The 27,041-nt window shown below is 43.7% G+C and overlaps 1 protein-coding gene and 1 long non-coding RNA gene across 2 annotated transcripts in view; one reads left to right on the forward strand and one right to left on the reverse strand.

The window, feature by feature from the left end:
* Positions 1-27,041, forward strand: part of LOC129532760 (uncharacterized) — a 90,208-nt gene extending 63,167 nt beyond the window's left edge. Inside the window, exon 5 of the long non-coding RNA XR_010132905.1 lies at positions 5,340-27,041. This is a non-coding gene — a long non-coding RNA (uncharacterized lncRNA). The remainder of the gene's footprint in view (positions 1-5,339) is intronic.
* FSTL1 (follistatin like 1) overlaps positions 1-27,041 on the reverse strand; it is a 55,568-nt gene that overhangs the window by 27,274 nt on the left and 1,253 nt on the right. The gene's annotated exons all lie outside the window — the stretch shown is intronic.

Here is a 27,041-nt window from a genome sequence, read left to right on the forward strand (position 1 = left end):
GTGCCCAATCAAGAATTATTTAATTACCCTTTGATTAATTTCTATGTTTAGCCTCTATCACAGCTTATGGGATATAACATGTTCCTTTTACTACTCATTGCGTATTGTGTGCCTGGAAATTACTATATTCAAATTTCAAATGGGACAGTGACGTTTACCTCCACCATTTTCTTTATTATTTTACAGATTCTGTCACATTCTCTATGTGTCTTTTCAGACTGAATAATCTAGGTTGGCTCAGGCCACCTTCACACGGAAGCCTCTCTCCTTCACTGCTGCTCACATGTCATCTCTGGAATGCCTCATGCTGCCTATGCTTAGAGCTTTCTTGAGGTGGCCCAGACACAGCATAGCACACTAGATGCTTGGTTTCTATAGAATGATTGGTTCCTGTGTTCTGCAATGGTCTTGTCTAGTCATAGCAGAAGTATAGCAGTATAGTAAGCACTTACAGAGTTAGAAACATGTTAGGCCTGTTCATATAGGGCTGAAAATCATCTCACAAAGATCTGTGAGGCTCAGGGATTCATCCCTGTTTGCACTGAGGAGACTGTGGCTTCAAGAGCTGGGCCATGACTGAGGTAAGAGTCAGACCCAGGTGGCTCCAACTCCGGTACTTGAGAGAGGTGCTTCTGTTCTCATGGTCCACAGTGACGAGTTGGAGAGTCTCCCCTGTGACATACCACACCGCCTTCTCAACACAGGAACACCCAGTGACTCCACTGCTACTGACAGGGTCTTTCGGGCTCCCCATTACGAAAGCAACACTCCTCAGAGTGATTCCTAGGAGTTCCCAAGGTATCTTGTCACTCTTCCTAAAAAATGTTTTTGTAAGGCTGCCACTAGTTTCATAATTTCACCCTTCGGTTTCTTAGGAAAGTCCAAGTGGAAGTTTCTAATACAGACCATTTATCTGCCCTGAATTAGCTTGTTAGGTTTGAATATGGTTCTTATTTTCTCCTCTCCAATTGTCTACCTAAGACTTGTCCACTTTGAAGGCCAATGTAGAGAGTATAAATCCTCCAGTCTTCTTCAGTAATGGCCAAGGAAAATGATTTAAACCCATCAAAATGCTATTTGATGAATGCCTGTAACAGCAAAACAAAAAAAGAGAACGGTCTGTAATGAGCCTGGCGCAAGCTCCGTGGCATAAACCCAAAAGGGAGGCCTGGGTGCAGTGGCTCAAGCCTGTCATTCTAGCACTTTGGGAGGTCGAGGTGGGAGGATTACTTGAGCCCAGGAGTTCCAGACCAGCCTGGGCAACATGGCAAAACCCCGTCTCTACAAAAAATAAGATTAGTTGGGTGTGGTGGCATGGGCATATAGTCGCAGCTACTCAGGAGGCTGAGGTGGGAAGATTGCTTGAGCCCAGGAGTTTGAGGCTGCAGTGAGCTAGGATCATGCCACTGCACTCCAGCCTGGGTGACAGAGTGAGACCCTGTCTCTAAAAATAACAACAAAAAACCCAAAAAGGAGCAGAGGATGTGGCTGCCCCCACCACAGGAGTGTCTAACCTAGTTGAGCTGATGAAACAAGAATACAGGCCAATGCAGTCCTAAGTAATGGGGCCGACTCCAGGAGATGGGACTTCGTAGAAGAGATGGGACTTGAGCCGAGCTCTTAAGAAAGGTAGGATGTGGATGGAAAATCTATAGGTTTTTGAGCAGGAGAGTGTTAAGAAAAACACTTGAACAGTGGCACATGGCAAGAAATGGGTAAGGCGGAATTGGGGGCAGGCAGAAGGATATCAGTTGGAACAGGCCTGGGGTGATGACAGTTGCATCTACACTAGTGGTGGCATGGTTGTAGAAGGAAGGGGTCCAAGAGAAATCTCTACAGAATAACGAGGTCTGGCAACATCCTGAATAGAGAGAGGAAGGAGAGAGTCTGGGGGGCTGCCAGATCTTTGGCTTCTAGGGCCTGGAGGGTTGGTTGTGTGTCTCTGTCAGAGATGAAGCCTGGGAAAGGTGTCCCGTGAGGGTGGGGTGGGCAATGATGAGTCAGTTATGGACATGTGTCTCAAGGGACAGTGAAACATCCCACCGACAGCTGCCAATATTGGCTAAAGATGCATATCTGGGCGTCACCTGTGTAGGGGTGAGAAATGGAGGCAGAGGAACAAATGAGCTCAGGAGGAAAAGGTGGGCATGGAAGGCTGAGGGCGGCTAGGGCGTGGAAGGAAAAGGGGGAGCACAGACAGCAGGAAGAACAGCCCACAAGGGGTCTCTGTGCAAATCAGAAAAGGCACCTTTCTCTCCAGGAGATGCAGCACATGGCCAGGGTATGGGGCTTGGCTAGCAGAGCGTAGTTTGGATTTCAGCCCCTGTCAGCTCCTCATGCAGTCAACAGCCTGCACAATGGTATGAGAACTCTGACAGCAAAGCAGCCGAGAGTAGAGTAGGAGCATTCAGAGAACTGGGAGGAAAACCAGGAAGCCTAGAGAGCTCCCAGAAATGGATGATGAATGCCATGTAAGAGAAATCATTTGGCAAATGTCGGGATAAAACAGCCAAAAAAAAAAAAAAGCTTTTAAACTTCTGCTGAAACCTGAACTAGTAACCTGGAGTGTAAGCCAGGCAGAGGCAGTGATGTCCTATGTAAGAAGAATTAATGCAGGAGGACTGAAATGGGCCCTGGATATATCTCTGCCTCTAACATATGGTGTGACATGGGGCAAGGTGCTTGACCTCTCTGGGCCTCAGTTTCCTCAGCTATAAAATGCAGAGGTTATAGATGATGCCTAAGTCCCTTAAGCTGTAAGAATTCTATTAATTAGAAAGCTCAGGAATTTACCACTTCAGATGTTCCTGAATATCAAACTTCACTCTCCCAAGGAAGCTAACCTAAATGGCCAAACTAAAGAAAGTGGTTATGTATACAGTCACATGAGGGTGTTGCTAGGTTCTGAAGGGGGGATTAAAGTTGGCTCTCATAGTCAAAGGATTCTCATAAGCAATGCCTTTTCATTCCCTCCCAGATCATGGCAGAGGGAATCAGGGAAGCAGTAATGGAACCCCAACTGAGTGTCCTGATTTTGTTTCTAGTGAACTGGGTGGAACCCTCTACTCCCCTAGAATACTATGAATAAATTTTTTATTCTACTTGCATTTGCCTTGCAAGGAGAAAAGGGAAGAAAAGAAAGGAGAGAAAGGCTAAAGGAAATTCACATGCGATTCACAATTCTTCATTCCTGCCAAGAACCTGTCACTGAAGTATGTCTGGGGCTGCCAGGGCTCACATTTACTCAGCATTCATGCTCTAATTATTTCCACATGTAGTTCAAGGAAAATGGTTGATCAAAAGTTTAAAAAAAAAAAATCCCACACACCTAAATCCCAGTACCTTCAAATGAAAGAAGGGAGAAAGCTCTAGGGCAGCTGTGGGAAAATTCTCAAGACAGGCAGTTTTAGAAGCATCCCCTGCAGTGCCTGCCACATCTGGGCCAACATCCCTACACATTCCCATCCCTCCATCCCGTGCAAGCCCACCCTCCACCCACCCCCAGCTTCCCAAGCCCTGAACCCATTAGGATTTGCATTCTTTGGAGTTCCAAGTGGAATGTAGGATTTATTCCCCTGATATGGTGGAAGGCAGATGAGATGGATATCGCCTAAGAGGTATCTAGTTCTCCACTCCACCCATTTTTGCCTTGGGTGCCACTGAATTTAAGTAGTCCCTGGGTGGTTCCTGATACCACAGACCTGCTGGGAATAGAATCCACTGTGGCAGAGAGCTTGCTTGCTTCCCTGAGCTGGAACAGTACCCCCATCACTTCTGTGGCTGCTTTCCATTACCCCAATTTGCACATGATTCCCCCTAAACCTGCAAGCCAAGCCACTATTCTCGACGGTGGTCCACATGCCCTGGCACTGAGTTGGATGCCCGACACTGTCACCTACTGCCTTCTACCTGGGCACTGTTAACAAAGTCTTTGGCATATGGCACAGGGCGTTTTTCCTCTCTCCTGGGTGACTTCATTGTTCATGTAGCCTCGAGATCTGTGGGCTCCTCACTTCAAGCAACCCTCCACTTCTTAGGGACCCTGGATACTGAGAGCTTTGGGAAGTGTCTGTGAGCAGAGCAGGTAGCCACAGCAGATTTAAGCTGTAAGTGGACTAAAATTAAAAAAAAAGGGTCTAGGGCTCCCAAGGCTCTATGTTTTGAAATGAGAACTCATTAGCCTTTGAAAATGTCAGCATGATGAGGAATTGTCAGATGCTTCTTTAACCTTCAGATGGGCAGAGAATGTCCCACAAGACCACCTAAAAAAATAATGTCACCATCTGGGAAGTCTGATTTGTTGTCTGGCTTGCCCAAATTCTCCCTGTCCTTCAAGGCTTTGGTCAAGTTACACCACTCCATCCTCAGTGACCTTTTACTTTCTACTGGTATGAATTCCCCCTTCCTTCTCTGAACTTTGATTCCTCTTTGTATGAACTCATTTTGATCATTTATTTTTTTAAAAACAGAACCGATTGTGTGGATTTTGTCTTTCTGGCTGAACTACAAGCTCCTAGAGGACAAAGATTCTGTTTGTCCATCCTTTTGTAGGACCTAGCATACCTTGTGCCACTCCATTAACCTTTGTTGAAAGCAAAAAAAGGTGGATTGAACCACACTGCCCTGGGGACTTGGGATAGGGACAGAGAGGAACAACACCTGTGCCAACTCTTTTCCTGGGGCTGCTCCCTCCCAGAACTGGTCTTCTTTGAGGAAATACCCTAAAGACCCTGCCCTCCGCCACCAGGCCATATATGTTCAGCCTGGAATTTCACTAATTAGAGATTGTCTTAGGCCCACAGAAAGACATTGAAGAGTGTGTTTGTGCATGTGTGTGCATGCATATGTGTGTTAATGAGGTAGAAGAGCAACGGAGGACTAAAATGGCTTTCAGTCATTTCCTTTGTCCACAGTTTAAATATATAACCTAACTGAGACATGCTGAGAGAATGAGAATTTGGTGAAGAGGAAGATAAGGTAATGTGGGAATGTGGGGTATCTCAGAGCAAAGCAAAATTGGGTGAGATTTCTGAGTATAGGGTAGGGGCAGCCAAAGAGCTGCCTGATACCTTGGGGGCCTATACTAGGGGGAAGTAGAGATGAAGAGAAGCAAGTGAGAAGGCAGGAGAAACTGTGGAAATGGGCTTATTATCTGAGGCCAGTGCTTTGCGTGAACTCTTCTGAGGAACCCCGCCCTTACACTGTCTTCTGAGGTAGAGGGAGACAGGCTGGCCAACATTTCTAGACCAGGAAAAAAGCTTCTTGCCTTGCTCTACCCCTCCTCCACTCCCAAAATATTCTGGGGATCTCTAACTACTCCCCTCTGTCTCATCCACTAGGCTGACCTTGCAGTGGGCTGGAATACACTGAAACACGAGTTGCCGGGACAGCAAAGCCTTAGGTGTGCCCACGTGGTTTATCTCCCCTTGGATTGGGCACATTAATAAGAACTGGTGATGCCAACCAAGAGGTGAGACCATCTGATACAATGGTGGAGGATGGGGGGATAGTAGGGATGTCAGGGTTGACTGAAACAAAATGGATCTGGGAGACCCAGCATAGCAAAGTAGCACCAGTCTCCACTTTAAAAACAAGGACAGGCCAGGCACAGTGGCTCACACCTGTAATCCCAGCCTTTTGGGAGGCCTAGGCAGGTGGATCACTTGAGGACAGAAGTTTGAGACCAGCCTGGCCAACATGGTGAAACCCCCCTCTCCATTAAAAATACAAAAATTAGCTGGATGTGGTGACTTGCACCTGTAATTCCAGCTACTCTGGAGGCTGAGGCACGAGAATCGCTTGAACCTGGAAGGCGGAGGTTGCAATGAGCCTAGATCGCACCACTGTCCTCCAGCCTGGGTAATGGAGTGAGACTCTGTCTCAGACAAAAAACAAACAGCAACAACAACAACAACAACAACAAAAAAAACAGGGACAAAGTCCTGGGAATCTGTGGGGGTAGTGTGGCTGCAAAGCAGTTAAGGTTCCAGCATCCTGGCAATTATTCTCTAGCCTAAGGATGCAGACAGGGTTAAAACCCAGCAAGAAACTCAAAGCTAAATGAAGTCTCCATATGTGTGGCTCAGTAGGGTTCTAGGAGAAGCAACAGATGTAATTAGAAGTTCTCAGACATTGTGTTGCCACAGCAACTGCTGGCCAGGAAGAAAGTGGGGAAAACCTGGAGTCCGAGGAATACAGTCCTCCAAGGAAATGCCAGTGGTGTTCATCATGCTTGGGCTTCATGGCTGGCTCCTCCAGCTTGCCCACGCCCAGGCTCTAGAAGGCCCTCTCCCTCAAATTCCTCCTAATCCCCATTCCCACAAATTCCTCCTAATCCCCATTCCCACCCCTGGAGCAATTTCAAATGCACATCAAGGGCTCCCTTCAGAGGGCATCCAAAGGAAGGAATGAGGAACTCTCAGAGGAGAGTTTGTGCTGAAGAGTAATCTCTGGTCTCTGGGGCTTTCTGGAGCTGAGTGAGGATCAGTGAAGGAGGCTGCAAGTTTAATTTATGCATCACTCTGGAGCACCCAGGAGTGTGGCCTTCAGCCATATATTTTATCATCCAAATGGGGACATTTGAGAGTTAAAGGAAACCTTTTAAACAGACACACTTGGACAATAGGCCTAAACTGTGACACATGGTCACCTTAATTACTAGGCTGCCTATGGGATGGGAAAATTTGTGGTTTTTATTTTAGAGAGTGAGGATGCTAACCTGGTATCTATGGGCCTCCAGAAACCCACCCATAAATTTTGGGACTGGATTTTCAAGGGGGCATGAATTTTTCAATACTCAAAAGACCCAAACCCAAACCCAATAACCTAGGAAAGACAAACCCTAATTTACTGCTCTGGGCATGAACTGCCTTTTGTAGCCTTAATCTCCCTTGATTCAACAGCCACAGGAGGATTTTCGAGGGTTCTGCTGCTGGGAAGCTGGGGAGCCTCAGCAGATGGGACCATCTTGGCTTCTAAGTCTTGATCATTACAAATCCTTCCAACTACTCCTCTTAAGAGACAATCATTCATTTCACACTTTGTCACCTAAGGGAGATAGTTCCCTATTCACTGTTTACAGCAATAAAGTGGTCAGTGGAGTGGGATCATTCCACAGCAGTGAGACCTAATATATCTGCCCCTGAAGGGGAGTGGTTTCCAGGAGTGCATTCTTACACATTCTTTAACATCTGAACTGAAAACAGTGGCACAGGGATCCTGTAGTCATGAAATCAGGGAAAGATCAGGCTCTCCCAGAGCACCAGCAGAAATGACTATGTTTTAGGCATAAGCTAGCCAGCCTAGATATTATGAGCATGTGGTTCAGCCACAGGCTCAGTTACAAAATTGTAGGATGTTTAAAGGGTAAGGCCCACCCAGAGTGTGTCTCCTAGAATTTTCTCAGAGACTTTGGGAATCACAGCCATCTGGCAGGAGTTCCTGACAGTTACTCATTGACTCAGGCTGGTGGTGGCCCTCTTCTCAACCCTGGTTTAAGGCTGGGAGTCCCTGGGCCAACATGCCTCATTTATTGCACCTATTACTCAGACAGGTCCTGAAAAGTAGAGCACAAGTTTCTGAGCTGAGTTTGGAACTTCTCAAGATTTCTGGGGTGGTCAGGAGGGGCTCCTTAAAACCTGTAAGCATCAATTTTAACACCATTGTTCTCTACTAGGCATGGGTGTCAGGAAGTTCTGGCACCCTCTACAGGTCCTCTGGATTTTAACAGTCCAGTTTAGAGGAATGTTAATCTTTGGGGAACAAACTAAGAACTACATAAAATCAGTTCCTTTGAAAAGAAAAGCAACAATCCAAACACAAATTAATCTGCATTTCCTTATCAATATCTAACATGGAAATAGATGAAATCTATAAGTAATATACAGGACAATCAAAAAAATACCAAACATCATGCCAAGTGCCAGGGGCTCAAGGAAGAGTAAAGCACAGTCTGTGTCTCTAAGGAGCTTGTAGCTTAGGTGAGAAGCTAGGGGAATGAATATATGCAATTTTAAATAACAGAACAACACAATCTAATAAGAGATAACTCAAGACAATGTGTGGCTATGGTTAAGTGACAACTGTCTAGAGCAGTGCTGTCCAACAGAAATAGAACACCCATCTCATACAGAATTTAAAATTTTCTAGTAGGTACATTTTTTTTTGAGACGAAGTCTCAATCTATTGCCCATGCTGGAGTGCAGTGGCATGATCTCAGCTCACTGCAAACTCCGCCTCCTGGGTTCAAGCAATTCTCCTTCCTCAATCTGTTGAGTACCTGGGATTACAGGTGCCTGCCACCATGCCCGGACAATTTTTGTGTTTTTAGTAGAGACAGGGTTTCACCATGTTGGCCAGGCTGTTCTTGAACTCCGGACCTCAAGTGATCCACCACCTCGGTCTCCCAAAGTGCTGGGATTACAGTTGTGAGCCACCGCACCCGGCCTCTGGAAGGTACCTTTTAAAAACTCAAAAGAAATAAGGTGAAATTAAGTGTAATCACTTATTTTAAGAAAATATATCCAGAATATTACCATCTCAACATGTAATCAATAATATGGAGATATTTTAGACTTTTTTCGTACTAAGTCTTTGGAATCTGATATGTCTTTTACACTTACAGTACATCTAAATTGGACTAGCCACGTTTCAAGTGCTCAGTAGCCACTGCAGCTAGTAGCTATCGGCATTGAACAGCACAGTTCTAAACAGTTATGGCTGGATGCGGTGGCTCACGCCTGTTATCCCAACACTTTGGGAGGCCAAGGCGAGGCGATTCCTTGAGGCCAGGAGTTTGAGACCAGCTTGGGCAATATAGCAAGACCCTGTCTCTTAAAAAAAAAAGAAAAAGAGAAAAAAGGAAATAAAAATAGTTCTGAGTTCTGACCTCACTGCATCGGAGGAGGAGGGTTTGAGGAGAAAGAGGACGACCTTCTTTAACTTGGAATACTTTTCAAGTGGTGTATAACTGAAGTCAATAGAGATTATCTGAACATACAGGCAAGGCAGCATGTCAGGCTGCATCTGGGACCAGGATACTGAGTAATGAGGACCTAGTCCTTCAAAAATGGGCAGGCGTCATGGGCACTTAGGCTGAATTCTGGCTGTTTTCAATGCCTGTGGACAAGTCATTTCACCCTTCTGGTCTCCTCTATAAGAAAGGTAAAATGTTTGGTACTTCCTCTCTGTAAGACTTTTTATGGCCTAGCTCAGAAACAATGACAAAAGGGCTAATTAAGCTGTACATATTTGGAGGCTTCTCTTAGCTAAATATGCTTTTTTGGGGGCATACAAATCCATGGACAAATTTGGCAATGAGATAGATATATCTTTTCAAAACCTTTTTTAAAAATTTTCTTGGCTTGACTGCTACACTCTCTTACTGCCAACTTTCAGTATTACACACACACAAACACAGTTTCAGTGCCTTGAGATTAAAGTCAATGAAAACATGCACATTCTATTCTTCTTGAGACATTCCTGCCTTGCATTCTTTCCTTGAAGCAGTTGGGATGTCACAGCTGGGGGGAAGGAGCTGTAAAACCTACTTATGCCGGCCAATCAGGCCTTGGCTGACAGGAGGCCCACCAATGAGGGACTGCCAGGTATTCCGTTCCACTGCAACAAATTCCCCCCTATTTTTTCAGAAATTAAAACCCTCTGAGACCCTCAAGCTGTACACAATGCACAAAGACCTCCTTTTTTGTTCATTCTGTTTTTCCCCAAGGACTGCATTAGAAACTCTACACAAAAATGTACTAGCTTAGTTGCTATGGATAGATTATCATTTGTGGTAAAAACACTTCCAAGTATCATGTAACAATATTGTTCTCACAGCTCTGGTATCCTTCATTTTAACTGTGTAAACACTGGAGAAATGCCACATATTTAACTGTTTGGGGTCACCCTGAGGAACTCCCAACTCCACTGAAAAATGAAGTAGTATGCTATGGTAAGTCCGGGAACTCTGACTTAAGGCCACAGGTAAGTGGAGGTGGTTGGCCCCCGGGGACTTCACTCAGTGCTGACCACTGTGTTAGCGGTGGAACGTTCCCCAGAATGAGACTTCGCCTCTGAGATCTTAATGTGCAAATCCAGTGACACTGAATGCCTTTTGCTTTGTTTTATCCATACTGGAAACATCACAGTTGCCATTCAAATGAAACCAGAGAGAGAGAGTAACAGCAGGAAGGATCCAAAAAAGTAAAGGTTTCAGCAAAAGGTGAGGTCCAAAGACAAAGGTGACTAGTGACTATGGGCAAAGAATTACCAACAACAGAATTTAATGCTTTATTTCATATTCTTTGGGACATTAGCTTCCTCTGGGAATGGTGCCAAGTTATATTAAAATTGCTGATCATGGAAGGAAAGAATAAAAATATTTACTATTCAGCTAGCCTCTGCTTAACTTCCAACTTCACCTGGGACTGAGAGACTTAGAATCCAGGTGTCTGATTAAGCAAGCCCAGCACTACTATCATGTCCAAGATTAAGCAAACTGTTGATGGGCAAGTGCTGTCAACCATCTTCCCAGATGCACAATATTCTTGCAAAATACGGCACAGAGATGACTATCATTAAGATACAAAGATTGTAGGCACCTCTCTGTATTACATATGAGACATTTGGCCTTATTAATCCATTTAGCTAGTGGATTAATTCAACAAATATTTACTAAGCATCTACTATACACTAAGCACAACTGGTTCTAGGTATTAGAGATCCATTGCAGAATGAGAGAGACAAAGCCCTATTCTAAAGGGGTACATGCTCTAGAGGGAGGAAGGTGAATAAACAAACAAAAATAAGTTCATTTCAGCCTGTGATCAGTAAGTTTAGAGGAAAATAGAGTATGTATGACAGAACTCTGGGAGAGAGGGCACCACTTAGATTGAGTGGTCAGGGAATGCTTTCTTGAGCTGGGACCTGAAGGATGAGAGCAATTCAGACGAGAGTAGAAAAGTGCAAAGGCTCTGAAGCAGGGTGGAATTTGTTACATTCCTGGAACAGAGAAAAGGCCAGTGTAGCCATAGCACTGGGTCCAAAAGCCAGAGCAGCAAGAGGTAAGCTGGGAAAAGCTGGCAAGGGGTAGAGCATGTAGGGTCTTAAAGGTACTGATCATAAGTCTGTATTTTATTCTTAATGCAATGGATGTCACTGGGGGTTTTGCTCAGGGAGTGACATGATCAGATATTGTTTTACAAAGATTACTCAGGCTGTCCTGTACAGAAAGAGCAAGGTCGCAGGAAAGAGAAAGCGGAGAGCAGCTAGGTGCTATTGCAATAGTCCAGGCACAATGATGGCAGCTTGGCTAGGATGGTGGCGGTGGGGACAGAGGACAGTCAGTGGAGAGGTGATACATTCTGACAGTACAGAAGGCAGGACTTGCTGATAGACTGGGTATGAACAGAGAAAGTGAAAAATAAAAGAGAAAATTCCTGGGTACATAAGTTGATATCCAAAAGCCCAGCCAGTTCTAGGCAGGTGTGCACATGGCCATGCTGATGGTCCATTCTAGAGTCACTACCAAGAGGATCTTCTCTGAGACAGGCTCTGGGTCCAGACAAGTCCCTTGCCTTCCTGAGGAAACTTAGTTTATGAGGTGAGTTCAGCAAGGCCACTAAGACCTGGGTTCACATATAAATAGATCCTGTTCATGGGAAGTCTGTCCGTGGAACACTAGCCTTGAAATATTTATGGCCTTTTTTGAAATGGTGTTCTGTGGTAAAATGTTTGGGAAACATTACTTATTATACTTCCTTCTAGAGTCATAAACGCACACGAACTTTGTAAAACTCTGGAACATCCTCTAACTAAAAAACCATTTAACCCAGCACATATATGGACTTCACTCACTACACACTTTGGGTCTAGGCTCTTCATGTCTCTCCCTATGGTGTTATTACCGTTCCTTGGAATTCAAGCCATAACAACAAGGAGAACAATAGCAACTACTATTTATTGAGTACTTACCTTGTGGGAGGCACCTTTGTAGACATCATCTCCCTTGCCACACACTATGTACAGGTGCCATTTTAATTTACAGCTTTAATTATCATTTGTGAGTTGTGCTTACAGAGCATACATTTACTTACAAAAAACAGCCAGGCACGGTGGCTCATGCCTATAATCCCAGCACATTGGGAGGTTGAGGCAGGGGGCTCACATGAGGTCAGGAGTTCAAGACCAGCCTGGCCAACATGGTGAAACCCCGTCTCTACCAAAAATACAAAAATTAGCCGGGCGTGGTTGCAGGCACCTGTAATCCCAGCTACTTGGGAGGCTGAGGCACGAGAATTGCTTTAATCCAGGAGGCAGAGGTTGCAGTGAGCCGAGATCCTGCCACTGCACTCCAGTCTGGGCGACAGAGCGAGACTCTGTCTCAAAACAAAAACAAACAAACAAAAAACAGTGATATATCTTTTCTGATCATATATATCTGCAGTGTTCACTCACAGTATTTTCTCATGAAGCACTTAACAGAAATTCTTCACTCAATCGCCTCATCTGCATTTGCTTAACCCACTAAAATTAACAGTTTCCCACGTGCATCACCACCTCCCTTCTTCCAGTCTTCCTCATCACTATTTTCCTCCTTCTTATTTGTTCTACCCACTTCTAGGACAAGAACCATTTGGGGGCAGTTCATTACATGCTTTGAACACTCTTAGGCTTAGAATTCCTAACTTTTGTCTCTTTCTCAGAGACTGTCATGACTTTCTGAATATGGCTACTGTCACATCTGAGCCCATAGACTGTCAGTCTAGAGCCTCAGCTATCTATCTGAGCCCCAAATACATGCACACACTTCAGCCTAGGCAGAGAAAAGACTTTTTCCTGGAGTCAGAGTCAAACAACAAATCACTGGAGAATGAGGAAGTCTTTACATTCCAGGCCACTGTAACATGAGTAATTCCAGTCATTACACGACAATGCCATTTACACTGGGCAAAATAATTATAGCATTACCTGGAAAATAACCCAATCAACCAACGGAAACACAGCCACTGGGGAGGAACCCAGCTTGCTCTCTAATCCACACAGCAATTCCATGGAGCAACTTAAAACAGGAAATGAAGAGACTTCTATTTGATCAAATGTGTATGGGGAATTTGGAGGAAAAACTCAATTACCTAAGCTGTAAAATGACCAATATAGTGGGGTAGTCATCCTCAAGCGCTGGTTGTTTTTACAGGATTTCATATCCCTATCACAGTTTATTTTTGTCAAAAAAAAAGTATCTAAAATAGGACACGTAATAAACAAAAACAACCCCAACATGGTTTCTTATTATCTAGCTTATGTATGTTCCTTTGTAGAAAATGAAAAAACACAAAGACTCTTCTCCAATTGTATCTGTAAGAGGAAGCGGTTAACTTTGTAACTATCCTTTAAAACAACATGGTCCACAAGTAGCTTGGGGAGTTTTATTAAGAAAGAAGTCTGCAGTGAGTACTGAAATTATTATACCCAACATTTAGCCAAGACTTGAATGTCTGGCCTCTACTCAAAACATTTCCCAGTCCCATTCTCCCTTCTAGTTTCATCTCCCAAGAAAGGAGATTGAGAAACCCAAAATGGACTCACACCTGAAGTGTGTTCCTACTGGGAACTGGGGTTTTCTTTGATCACTATCAAGCCCTTGGTGCCACACAGAAAATTACCCTTCTGTGGAACAGGAGGCAGACACCAATTAATGCATAAAGTGAATGTCTTTCTCCTTAAAATAAATAGCTAAACCAGAAAATCTGCATCTCTGCATGTGGCTGTCAGCAAGACCAAGGCCACACAGGATAAGAAAGGAAAGAAAATAGAAAATGTCAAGGAGGGAAAACTAGAGGAAGGGGAACAAAGCACAAACAGACACATTCCTGAAAGATTGTTGGGACTCTAGGGAGAAGCCAGGTGAATTTCCTGCTTCTGATGTAGGCCTCAGCCTGTCCCTGTAGCACCATAATTATAGCACATAGTGCAAAACCAGGGATGGTGGTGCCCTGGGAGAAGCGAAGCTGCGTGCTCCGAGTATTTGTGAATGACTGGCAAGCATACATCTGCCTCCATCCCAAAGCAAGTTTTGTGAGCTCGGCTGGGCCACCAAGAAGCCATGCTGGGCCCTCCTGGTAGGGACCCTGACAGTAAAGGGAACTCAGTATGTCTGAGTCTTTGCTCAGGGTGAGCATCTGTATTTCTGTTTCAATAGTGCTTAGCCTCTCTGATAGAAATTCCACTGTATCAATTTCACACTACAGTTTAGGTGAACCAGGTATATGTGTGAAGGGGATCAGAAATTTCTCGGACCATCTTTGAGGTCCCGTCCATTTTCTTTTTCTCTGTCACAAATGTTATGCCACAAACTACAAACTTGGGCCCTCTCAATAGCTAAAAATACATGTAATTAGCCCAACCCTTACAGAAGCTAATAGGGTATGTTGGCTGTGGGATTAGGGAGGGAAAACCTATGTCTTATTTTTGGAATATGGTAGGGAATGAGTGAATGAATGACATGCACTTATTAAATTCATTGACAGGCAAACTTCACACCATAAAAATAAGTACTGGTTTATGTGCCTAGGCTTAGAAAGAAATCAGGGCAGTATAACATAAGTCAAACACTAAACTAAATTAAAACAAAACAAATTCCACAGGAATTTTTGTGAGAAAAGTCTCACTATTAGAGCTATAGGGAGATGGCCATGTTCTCCTAGTGGTGAAATTTAAGTCAGTGTCTATTTGTGTGTGTGTGTGCATGTCTCCTTGTGTATTCTGTATGTACACAGACACATATCCATGCACGCACGCACACACACACACACACACACACACACAGTCTACCCTGGGGCACAGCCAATTTTAATTCAATTCTAACCTGTACTGTACCCTTACTAGAAAAGCCACCTCCAATATTGAGCTGGCTGGCTCCCCAGTCAGGATCAATAGCACGATTTAGCACATTGGGATTTTCTAGTGAGATTTGGGAACTGGAGTACAGGCAAGGTACCAAGCATTTCAGCAGGACTAAAACATCTGCATTGGCCTCTGCTTCCTTACTGTGTTCACCCTAACAAGTCACTTGATTTAACCATTGGGTCAAAGCCAAAGACCAGTGCCCATGGGCTGTAGTAAGAGCCTGATCTGACCAGAGATCAGGGCCAGGGGAGCAGGGCAGGCAATTCATTAATACTTGTTCAGGAGCTCCTGGATCCTGATCATGGGCCAGGCAACATGATGCAAAGGTAAAAAGAAGCATTCCAGAAAACAAAATTAGGGTCCATGCAATAGTTTCAGACAACTATTTCTGTAAGCCATTTGCAATACTGCATCATTATTTTTAAAAGAAAATGTGAACATTTACCGAAGTGAGAAAAAGTTTTGTTTGCTTTTGTTTTTCAAGTAAGTTCAATAAATCCCAAATTGCACACTCTGAATTAGGGGTTGTCTTCCCTTTTTCCCCCCAAAATTTCTTGATCGACTACAAGGAGACCCAGGATTCTTCATTTCTTCCCCAGTGTTGTTGAGCGGTTGGCTTCTGAAGTGGAAAATCAAGTGATTCCTTTCTGTAGAGTAAACAGCATTTGGGATTCCTGGGCATGAAGACTGTTCAGGTGCCACATGCTGTACTGTTTATATTCCACTCACTACATGGCGAGAGAAAGTAAAGGACACAAGATGCCTCCTGTTTTTATTCACTCTGTTTTCTCATCCTTGAGCCAGCCTATCTTTCAAACTGTTCTTCACTAGGCTGTAAATCACCATAAGAGTTAATCAAATATCCCAATTCCATTAAGTAGAATATTTTGACAATCTAGCCTAGAATATCCACCTCCTTTTATATGAATAGGATTTCAAAGCTGCATTTTAGAGCCCACCTACTCTAACCCCCATATTTGGCAGACGAGGAGTCAGGTGGCTGCTCATTACCTGGGGTGCCACTGTCTGTCCTGAGTTATTCATCCCAGCCCATCTCTGGCCAGTAAATGGAGGTTCGTTTGAAGCCAGCTCACACCAGGGATGTCTGTAAACTCAGCCACAGTTTCAGCCAGCACTGCTGCTATCTTCACTCTGAACCTTTCAAGGCAGCTGAATCCTGACAGGCTCATAAATTCACTCACTTGTTTCCTATGTGTGCGACTCGTTGCCACTCCCCCGGGACAGTTTAAGCCTAACTAAGAAAACTGGGGAAACGAGTGAGGACGGACAACCAAAGTAAGAGCTGCAGAACCACGCAGATTGTGCTAAAAAGGCACAGAGCCAAGCAGACAGTGTCTAGACTTTAACTGGCCTCTCCCAGCGGAGAGGCGTGCAGGGAGGAGGGGAGAGCAAGGCCGGAAAGCCTGCTCGGGTTTTGTTCAGCTAATGCAAACACATGACACAACCTCTGACAGGCTCCAGGCTGGGGGTTTACTCTAAGACATTTCTTCCCAGGGGCTGGAATTCAGCTGGAGGCTGAGGAAATTCTGCTAATCCAGCAATCAGAAGGAAGCTGGGAATACTTGTTTTAATTCCTGGGGAATCACAGTTCCCAAACTAGACTGACTTGTGCAACAGCCCAAAGTGGCACACTGTGGGTACAAGAAACCAGATATTTAAGATTTCCATGTCTGTCATCTCTGCTTATCTATGAGGAAAATCCACAAAAACACAGAATTGGCTTTTGATGGAGGCCTAGTACAAAAACTTTGCAAGAGTCTAAATGAAATCAATTTATAAGATGCACAAATGTAGAAATGACCGCCATAGTCTAATAAACATCACATGACTCAGAGATAACGTTGGGTTTGGGGAGCTTTGCACATCAGTTAGAAAAAAATGTGCTCCTTCCTGTGGGTGGGCAGAGAAGCCCTGTGCCACACACAGGTACATGACACACTTGTGCAGTGAACAGTCTGTACAACCCTACCTAGCAACTCTGCTGGCGTTTTAGAGCTGTCTTGCCATTTGGCCTTATTTAATGCGGAACAGTTGTGAATACATCTGAAGAACAAAGAAATTGCCTTAAAACATCCCCCAAGGCTGGGCACTGTGGCTCACGACTGTAATGCTAGCACTTTGGGAGGCTGAGGAGGGAGGACCGCCTAAGCCCAGGAGTTAGAGACCAGCATGGGCAACAAGGTGAAACCCTGTCTCCACTAAAAACACAAAAATTAGCTGGGCCTGATGGCACATGCCTGTAGTCCCAGCTACTCTGGAGGCCGAGGTGGAAGGATTGCTTAAGCCAGGATGTAGAGGCTGCAGTGAGCTAAGATTGTGTCACTGCTCTCCAGCCTGGGCAACAGAGCAAGATCCTGTGTCAAAAAACAAAACAAAACAACTGCTACAAAAAAACCCCCAAAACTCCTAAGTCACTGATCATTAGGCTGCAAATGCTCCACTGTAAAAACTGCATTCCAATGTGACTCAGAAGTAACTGGACCTAATTCCAAATGGAGGTCATGCCTGCCATGTCTATGTGGCCAGAATGGCCAAGCCTGAAGTGTCATTCCAGGCATATAGCCATATAACAACTGATGTTACCTGGAAAGTTAAATGACTGGGTCTCTACAATGCTGAGTGGATGTTACCTAGCAGAAGCGTCTTTGGTTTTCAAACTTCCACAAGACACAGTGACTATCAGTCATTTTTCAGAGCTCAGCTGGTGGGTCACTTCCTCCTGGAAGCGCTCCTGAGCCCTTCGTGCTGGGTTAGGTTTTCAGCCCTGTCCCAATACTTCTCACATTGCATCACTTTGAGCCTGTGTTCCTGTCTGCCTCCCCCCTGGACTGCAAGCTCTTTGGGCACAAGGTCTCTTATCCACCAGCACTAACTCAGTGCCTGACAGAGAACAGATCTGCAATACCTTTTGCTTTCCTCTTTTGAGCTGACTTTGAAAAATTTTACTTTGTCCCAGATGAGTGACGCAAAAGTGTATTGAGACTTTGTGCAGTTTTATCTCTGCATCTAATGTGAACGTGGTGGTTCGTGAATGTTTGGCAGCTCCTACTGCGGCCCAGACACTTCAGGATGACCTCTCTGTAATGGTGAGAGAAGGAAAATAGAGGAGAAAGATGAAGGGAAGAGCAAAGAGCAACATAAGGAGTGGTACAGAGAGCTGGCTCCAGGGCCAGGAAGGGGTGGGCATGTGAGGCTGGCATCGGCCTGGCTGCAGACACAGCAGCCCCTCCCTAGTGGGACTGCAGGTCTGTGTGCAAAGTACCAGAAGCTGTGGCCTTGGCTCCCAAAGGGACAAATTCCAGCTTGCTCCAGGAATACTTCTTACCCTGTCTTTGAGAGTAATTGGCACTTATTTTTGAAATAATGAAAGCAAAGGATCCTATTCCTTTGCATTATCACATTTTCCACACCAACAATTTGAAATTTATTGCCTGGTAACAGGCCATGCTATGAAGACCACAGCAAAATGGAAATGACCACCCAAGATATCTGTTTGCCCCCTCCATACATACCTCTTTTTTTGCCTTTTCTTTCTGTTTTCTTCCCAGTTATTTCCATTCACTCACTCTACCTTTAGGGAGAACTTATGCTGGCTTCCCATCCTACTGCCTCTGCACAGGAGATACTCCATGAGTACTTCAATCTCTCCTGGAGGAATGATAGAACTGTGGCTTCACAGAAGAAACACTACACAGAAGTTTAAGGGCAAGATTAGCTCAGTAGAAGCAAGGGTTCTGATATAAATTCTGGGCCTTAAAGCATCCACTGAAGTAAATATCCTAGTTTTCTCTTTAAAAAAGAAGGTGATAATTAAATCTCTGGAGAGAGAAAAAGAAGCAAGGAGACTTCTGTATGCCATAAGCACACATATACACGTGCGTGAATGTGCAAACACACGTGTGTACACACATGTACACACACGCACACACACACCCATGGCTTTTGGAGTTCGTCCCCTAGAGATGCCCTGAGGATGATAAAACCAACTAACACTGCACACCGTGTGCCAAAACACTCTGCTTTACATGTAAGAGCTTATTTAATTCTCACAACTAACCTATGGGGTAGATACTCTGGATTAAGCCCATTTTAGAGATGGGGAAACAGGCTCATAGAGGTTTTAAGTAGTTTTCCCAAGATCACATGGCTAGTAAGGGCAGTGCTAGGATTTAATATAGCTTCCAGGTCTGAGCGCTAAGCCATTATGTTATACCTCCTCTCAAGGAAAAATCAGTAATCAGAGTAACAACCTGAGCCAGCACAAAGGCTGTGCAAATAAAGACCATGCCTAGTGGATGTTTACTTGTATACTGAGGATTCTCCTGGTGAAATCATTACAGAGTCAAAAACATAAGCGACCCTTCATCTCTTGCAGGTATTTGTTTTTGGCGTTGACTATACACCATGAGTAGAGGAGACCTTTTCCAAGATCTAATCGAGTAGACAGGTAGAGACACAGGAATGATTCCCATTCTACTGGTAAGGAAAGTGACTTCGGGGAGGTTAAGTAACTTGCACAAGGCCTCACAGCTGGACAAGGCCAGAATTCAAACTCAGTCCACTGCCCCAAAGCCCTCGCTCTTAACTGAAGATACAAGTTAGAGACATTATGTGACTTTAAAAAGGTGCCCAGGAAAGGGCACAGCAGGACTTCTAAGTCAGACTCTTTCATTGTTCTACAGCGTTGCTCTTAATAACAAAATGGGTTTTTTACAGAGTCTATGAAAAAGATAGATTTAGGCCTGGCATCGTGGCTCACGCCTCTAATCCCAGCACTTTGGGAGGCTGAGGCGGGTGGATCACTTGAGGGTGGGAGTTCCAGACCAGCCTGGCCAACTAGGTGAAACCCCATCTCTACTAAAAACACAAAAATTAGCCAGGTGTGGTGGCAGGCGCTTGTAATCCCAGCTACTCAGGAGGCTGAGGCAGGAGAATCACTTGAACCCAGGAGGCGGAGGAGGTTGCAGTGAGCCGAGATCGCACCACTGTGCTCCAGCCTGGGTGACAGAGCGGACTCCATCTCAAAAAAGAAAAAAAAAAAAAAAAGCAGACTTGGAGACACCCAGAAATGAGAACAAGAAAAGACAAAGAAAAATGGGAAGAGAAAAAGAGCAGACCCCCAGAACGGTCACAAGGTGAGATAAAGTGAAGGGGAACATCACACTCTGGGGACTGTTGTGGGGTGGGGGGAGGAGGGAGGGATAGCATTGGGAGATATACCTAATGCTAGATGACGAGTTAGTGGGTGCAGCGCACCAGCATGGCACATGTATACATATGTAACTAACCTGCACATTGTGCACATGTACCCTAAAACTTAAAGTATAATAAATTAAAAAAAAAAAAGTTCCACACAAAAAGCTGCCATCTACTGGACATACTGATTAGGTGGACAGGCTGAAAAGGGGTCCAGCTGCCCAAGTGGAGTCTTTCAAATTCTGAGAAGGCAGAGGCCGTCTATCCCACTGCCATGTTTCAGGATTTTCTGAAGTAGTGCCAAGAGGTGAGGAAGGGGAATTTCTGCTAAAGCCTTACATCTGACCCCTAATGGCCAAGCAGCGATGGTGGTAGCAGCTCCTTCAGAACAGGGATCTGTATGGTAAGGCTTTTTAGTCCCACACTCTTCCTAATAGTAGCTTATGTGCAAACTGACTAGCATAATGCCTGACACTTCTGTAGATCCATAAATTACACTTATTAACTGTCATTGAAGGATAAGAGGAAAGACAGGGGAAAAGACAAATTTTGCCTCAGACATAGGATTTTAAATCTTGAAACAACAAAAAGTATAGAAAGACAGAGAGACATTTTCCTTACATCAATTCAAGCCAATATCCCATGACACACACACACACATGCACACATGCATGCACATATAAATCTGGGCCTGCAACATGTGATAGCTTTTGTCATGTATCACATGACCTGTTTGTCAACAGCTTAGTTGGTCACAAATGGTGTCCAGGATTATTCAAGGGACATATGGGCGTCACACATTCAGACTTAATCCTGGGAATAGTTTATTGGTGATGGCTTCCAAATGAGCATCTAAAGTCTATGAAAAGATTAAATGGAAATCCTCCAACCAAAGCAAGAAATGAAGATTTATGGGAATTATTTTGTACTCCAACTACCCAAAGAGCATCCTATTAGCAACTTATTGCCAGGCTAATGCAAAAGCTGTTATCTATGACAGCAGCAGCTCTTAGAACTTTAGCAAGAGCAACTGTTTACTTCATCAGAATAGCCAAGAAAATTCTCGTTATATTTTTGTTGACTGGGCCAATGTTAGAAGGTCTGGCTTACTTTAAGGTGTTCAGATTCATCCAAACAGCTTAGAAGCTTGGGCCAAAATCTGGCGTAAGTGCTATTTTCCTGACATTTCATCCATTTGCTAACCCAGTTCTATCATCTATTACCCCATGTTGTTTTTGTCAGTTTCATACAGTCCCAAACTCTGCCTTCTAATTATCTTAATTTTGGCTAAAGATGCGTCAATGTTTGTCAAATTGGACTGATTTACCATCCAGCAGGGATGGTAAATAGCTTTCATCTCATATAGACTCTGATTGCTAGTGGCTACCTAGAACATTGCTGAGTAGGATTTTCAAACCTTCTCCAAGTTCAGTAGGAAAGAATTCTATGATTGATTAGAAATGTCTGTCATGGGTAAGGGAGAGGGTAATGGTAATATGTATGCCACGTCTGTGCCATCTCTGAAAGGCCATTTACCACCCCACCTTTTTCTCCTTAAGCAATCCCTGAAGTCCTACCCCTTGGATATTTCATCCAGTGCCTTGACATCGTGACGATTCTTGTGACCCCCTCCTTTTTTCGAGAGGAATTTTCCCTTCTCCTAATATGTGGTATTTTATTTAAATAAAAAAGTTAATGTGTTATTTTCTGATAAAATATGAAAATAAAATATGCCAATTAAAAGCTTAGAGAATATAGAAAAGACTAGAGCAAAGAATAAAATGACCCATAAATCCACTACCTACAGATAATTTCTAACACATTTGTTTGTTGTACTTTTCTATAAATTTTTACAGTCGTGAGAATAAAGCTGGGGGGTGTGTGCTTTTTAAATTAAATTATAATCATTTGCCAGCGCTTCAAAATGTTTTTGTAAATGCTTTTGGTGGCACATACAGCTGTTCCATGATTTATTTAACCCTTCTCCTACGGTTGACTATGTAGTCAATGTTAAGTTTTTTGCTGTCATAAATAACATGACTGACATCTTATGTAGAGTCCTTTCAAAAGTAATAATGACCAGGGCAAAGTGGTCTAACAGAATGATTTGAGTTCTTTGCGGAATTCAATATAGATTACAGTGAACCCTGGAATATCTATCCATCCACAAAACAGTCAAGAAAGCTCCCCAAAGCTGATCTAAAGTTTACTAAAATGGATTCATGTCAATTAAGGCTGTATTTCACTGTGTTTGCTGCACATCCTTGTAGCTAACAAGGAAAGCCATTTATTGTTAACAAGTTAAAATGTTAAAAATAACATCCAAATAGTAAGTCTCATATAGAGAGGGTTAATTTATCTTTCATTAATTATTGAAGGTTTGCTGTTGTTAAAACATGGATTAAAAACTTGCTAAATGTTACCTTGGCTAGATACCAAGAGAAGAGACAGATTAAAAGATAGCCATCTTTGGGCACAGAGTCATGAAATGTACCCTAGGTCATCCCTATCCCTCATTTTCTTCATGGTAACTTTTCCTGTATGTAACTTCATGGTAACATACAGGTTCATACCTTTCTGTACCAACTCCCTCAGTCTTGTCGCATGGTGCCTACATGGGCCAGATGTAAAAGTTCATGAAGCTATACATGGAAGATTTGTGCATTTTGCTACCATAAAAGGATCTTACAAAGGAAGGCCCTACATTAATGTAAATTAAAAAAAAACAGCAATAAGTATAAAGCTACTAGTTACTCTGTAGTTATAATAATATAAACTGTAGCTGCCACGATTTAAAGCACCTGGACCCACCGCTAGACTGTAAATAATGTGAGGGCAGAGACCATGTCTTGTGCTTCACTGTGACTCTGACCTGAGTACCAGGTGTGCTCAGCTGCAGCAGGGTATAGGCTCGATGAGGACAGTGAAGGGAAGGCCACGCCATTCATGGAATACTCTCAGAGAAAGCACCCCTTGCCAAAATCACAGGAGTCAGAATAGAGCATCCTAAACAAAAAGTATGCATTTGCCCTCTGAGGACATTAATCATCTGGCTTACAAAGTGAACCTATCTAACTGTACTTTTTTTCCCTATTAACTGGTATCGTTAAGCTAATAAAATTTATGTCTGTTAGAAACATTCTGCCAGATGTCCAGTTATTTGAAGAGGACTAAGACAAAGAATCCATGACATTTTCAATTCTCATATGTGATCATTGGTATTTACAGCTCATCCTTTACTTCCTGTTCTTGTGGCAGCATGTGTTGCTCTGGCCCACTGACTTCGAAGACTTTCTTTTCGTCTTCGGGGCATTTCCTCTCGGATCATTACATCCACTTCAGCCCATGACCAGATCTTCACCTCATGGTTCCTCTCCAACTTGCTTCTATGAGCCTGGGGATGGAGTCCTGGTTTCTGTCACCCAATCCAGAGACTTCTAGGGGAACTGTAACGTGTCCACCTTCTAAAGCCACTTGCAATGGCCAGGACCTCGTATGCTGGGTGCTTGCCCTTCTGTTCTGGCTAGTCTGCACAGCCCCTGCTATGTTTTACACCCCAATTTCCAGCAATGGTCTTTAGAATTGCAAGAAGTAGCTTATTTGCCAAAGGATAAACAAGCAAGAGATCATTTTAGAGATCTTTTTAGCTTTGTTAATAATACAAGTTGTGGCACCAAGAAGATGCAGTCAGAGATATGGGTTGGATGCAAGGCTTACTTGAGTCTACCATCAGAACAATTCTAAAGAACATAGAGGAGCTCCCAAATATAACCCCTAGCGTACAATGCCGATAACAGGGTACAGTGAGGTTAAGAAACGTGGCCTCAGGACAAAGCCCTCATAATCTTCTAGTATTGCATGTCTAGAGCTAAGTGAAGTACATCTATTTGTAGAATTGCTATTGTTCTCTCTTAGGTAATACACTCAAAGTTCATGGGTCAAGCATGGATCCCTTACTGGAATGAGGATTCTGAACAACGAATCAGTTAACTGTACATGTGACTTATCATAATGAATTTCTAGACCTGGAATGCTGGGAATCATAGTGACAGCAGAGACATCCACCAAGGGAGAGTGGGGGTATGCTTGGGTACTTGCCAGGGCTGTCTTCCTAAAGCAGGCAGTTGGGCCACAGGGTTCTCTCCAGCCTGCCATGTTAGAGTGACAGATATCCACTGACTGAGCTTCAAGGGCACACACACTACCGCCTGTGTTCTTAACATTTTCCCAGGCTCCACACTATGCATCCACCATCAACACTTCTCAATGAACTGTAGTAATTCCCAATGGGAGGGGGATGGGAAAGAGTAGATGAGCAGGCTCACACAGTCCTCTCCCCAGAGAATCTAGAAAAGGGATATCTGTGTAATTATTAGTGGAGGCACTCCCTCTGCTGCTGCCCTCTCTGCCTAGTCCATTCACATGTTAATCTACACACATCTAGAGACATATGCTACACCCAGTACCTTTCAAGCAGACTACAGAGTGCATGGGTGTGTGTGCTCAGGTGGATGTGGCAGAATCTGGAGGGAGGCTGGCTGAAGGTATATGCTGCAGACAGAGTAGTAAGAGAGTGAGCAGGTAAGAAAGAGAAGAAGCAATCAGAAAGCAACCCTGAAGTGCCAAGGAAGTAGGAGACCATGGAACACATTCAAAACAATATGACACTTTGCTTAATGAGTTTGTTTCTATTTTTTTAAGTACAAGGTTTCACTCTGTTGCTCAGGCTGGAGTGCAGTGGCACCATCACAGCTCACTGCAGCCTCAGCCTCCTGGGCTCAAGTGATTTTCCTGCTTCAGCCTCCTGAGTAGCTGGGACCAGAGGCGTGTGCTACCATGCCCAGGTAATTTTCTTATTTTTTGTAGAGATATGGTCTCACGATGTTGCCCAGGCTGGTCTCAAATTCCTAGGCTCAAGCAGTCCTCCCGTCTTGGCCTCCCAAAGTGCTGGGATTACAGGCATGAGCCACTGAGCCCAGGCTCCTTTATGACTTTTGTTAATAGCTTTGTGAATCTAACCAAATGGGATTGACATAGACTGGCATTAATACTGATGACAATCACCTTTTCCCAAGTGGAGAGCACCTCTGATTCTGGTTTACTACAGAGGCTCTGGCTTCTTCAAATATCAACACTTTACAAATGATTTGTAAAGTGATTAAATTGTTTAAAAATATGCTGAATTAAATATTTATGGTTGCAGAAAAGCAGAAAGCACCAAGAAGGCTCAACTTATTTTCTAAATTTCATTTCTAAAAAGTTCAACAATATTTGTACAATTTTAGCGATTTGAAGTTTACTAAAATAGATTCATGTCACTAAAGACTGTAAATATCATGATGTGACCATTTTTGCAGACTGTCCTTAGAGTTAACAAGGAAGAAATTTAAACGGCAAGCACCATTAACTACAAGATAAAATGCTTTTAAAAAATCCAAATTACAATTCCCATAGGGAGAGGGTTAATGTACCTCTTCATCAATTGTTAGAGGTATATTATTATTAAATGGATTAAAAACTTGCCAAATGTTACTTGGCCAGGCACCAGGAGGTTGGAATAATTAAAAGATAATAATCCTTAATAACCTGGAGCCATGAAATGTAACCTAGCTCATACCTACCCCTCACTCTTTTCATTGTAACCATTTCCATACACTGTGAGTTCACAGCCTCCTTTCTCCACCAACGCACTCTGTTTTCACATCTCAGTACTTCTCTATTTTGCCTTCTTCCCTGTAGTTTGCCTGGGAATTATGTGAGAGCACTGGATGCTCTTCTACCTCCAGCAGGAAATTGCTGCTGGGGGAACTTCCTACCAGGGATAAGTTTTCCCTGTGAGGAAGGGGGTTGGGAGGGGTGTGTGTCTTGCAGGCCGCCTAGAATAGACTCCAGACCTTGGGCCACACAGCCTGGTAAGTCAACCAACAGCCTCCTCACACCTCATATTTGCATTCCAGTTCACTGAGTGATTTCACACACTGGCTGGCAATTCTTGAGCCTGCTGGAAAACCAACCAGGGATTCACCTCATCCATCACTGGTCTGCAACTGCCTTTTAAGGGCCACAGCAGGGGATGGAGAAATGTTTCTTAACCAGGGCTACATCAGCCAGTGAAGGGGGATACGCTCTCAAATGCAAACCCTGGAAAACCAGATGGATAAGAAGCAGACCTGGAGTTCAAGATGGGCTCCAAAGGTAAGAGAGGTAGGTTCAGATCCTGCTTCAGAGCTAACTAGTTGTATGACCCTGGGCAAGTTACCTAATCTCCTTAAACCTGTTTCTTCCTCTGTAAAATCGGGATAATAAAACCTACATTACAGGGTTTGGGAGCTTTAAAAGAAGTAACTGCAGGTCACGTACACAGCCCAGTGTGTGGTAAACAAAAATGTACTTGGTAAATGTTAAACCATTGTGCTTGGAAGTGGTGTGGGCTAATGGTCAAGAGCCTTGGGTCCGGAGCCAGACTGTTTGGGTTCAAATCCCACCCTTAGCATTTAATAGCTGAGAGCATTGGGTAACCTTAACTGACTCAATTTATCTGTCATTAAAATGGAATTTTATTACAACATAGCAGATATTTAATAAATATTAGCTACTTTTATTTCATTGGCAGTAAAAACAATTGATTGAGTTTCCACCTCAATCAACAACGTAGTAGTGAATTAAATGAGAATTCAGTACAATGCGTATTTTTAAAAAATTGTGAAGACCTTGTATGCATTTATGACTTTTTTGGGCAGAGTCAAGCTGCGATGCTAAGGGTGTGGTTAAACTGTAATATGAAGGAAAAAATTCAAACAGGGAGCATAAACCACCCACCAGGGAGCTATTTCTTTTGTAATGTGCATTCCATTTCTTCTCCCTCATGCTTTTTAATTCTTTCCATATCTCCTGCCATAATTATCAAATGTTTAGTT

Source organism: Gorilla gorilla, chromosome 2 (assembly GCF_029281585.2).
Source record: "Gorilla gorilla gorilla isolate KB3781 chromosome 2, NHGRI_mGorGor1-v2.1_pri, whole genome shotgun sequence".
In the NCBI taxonomy this organism is placed as follows: Eukaryota; Metazoa; Chordata; class Mammalia; order Primates; family Hominidae; genus Gorilla; species Gorilla gorilla.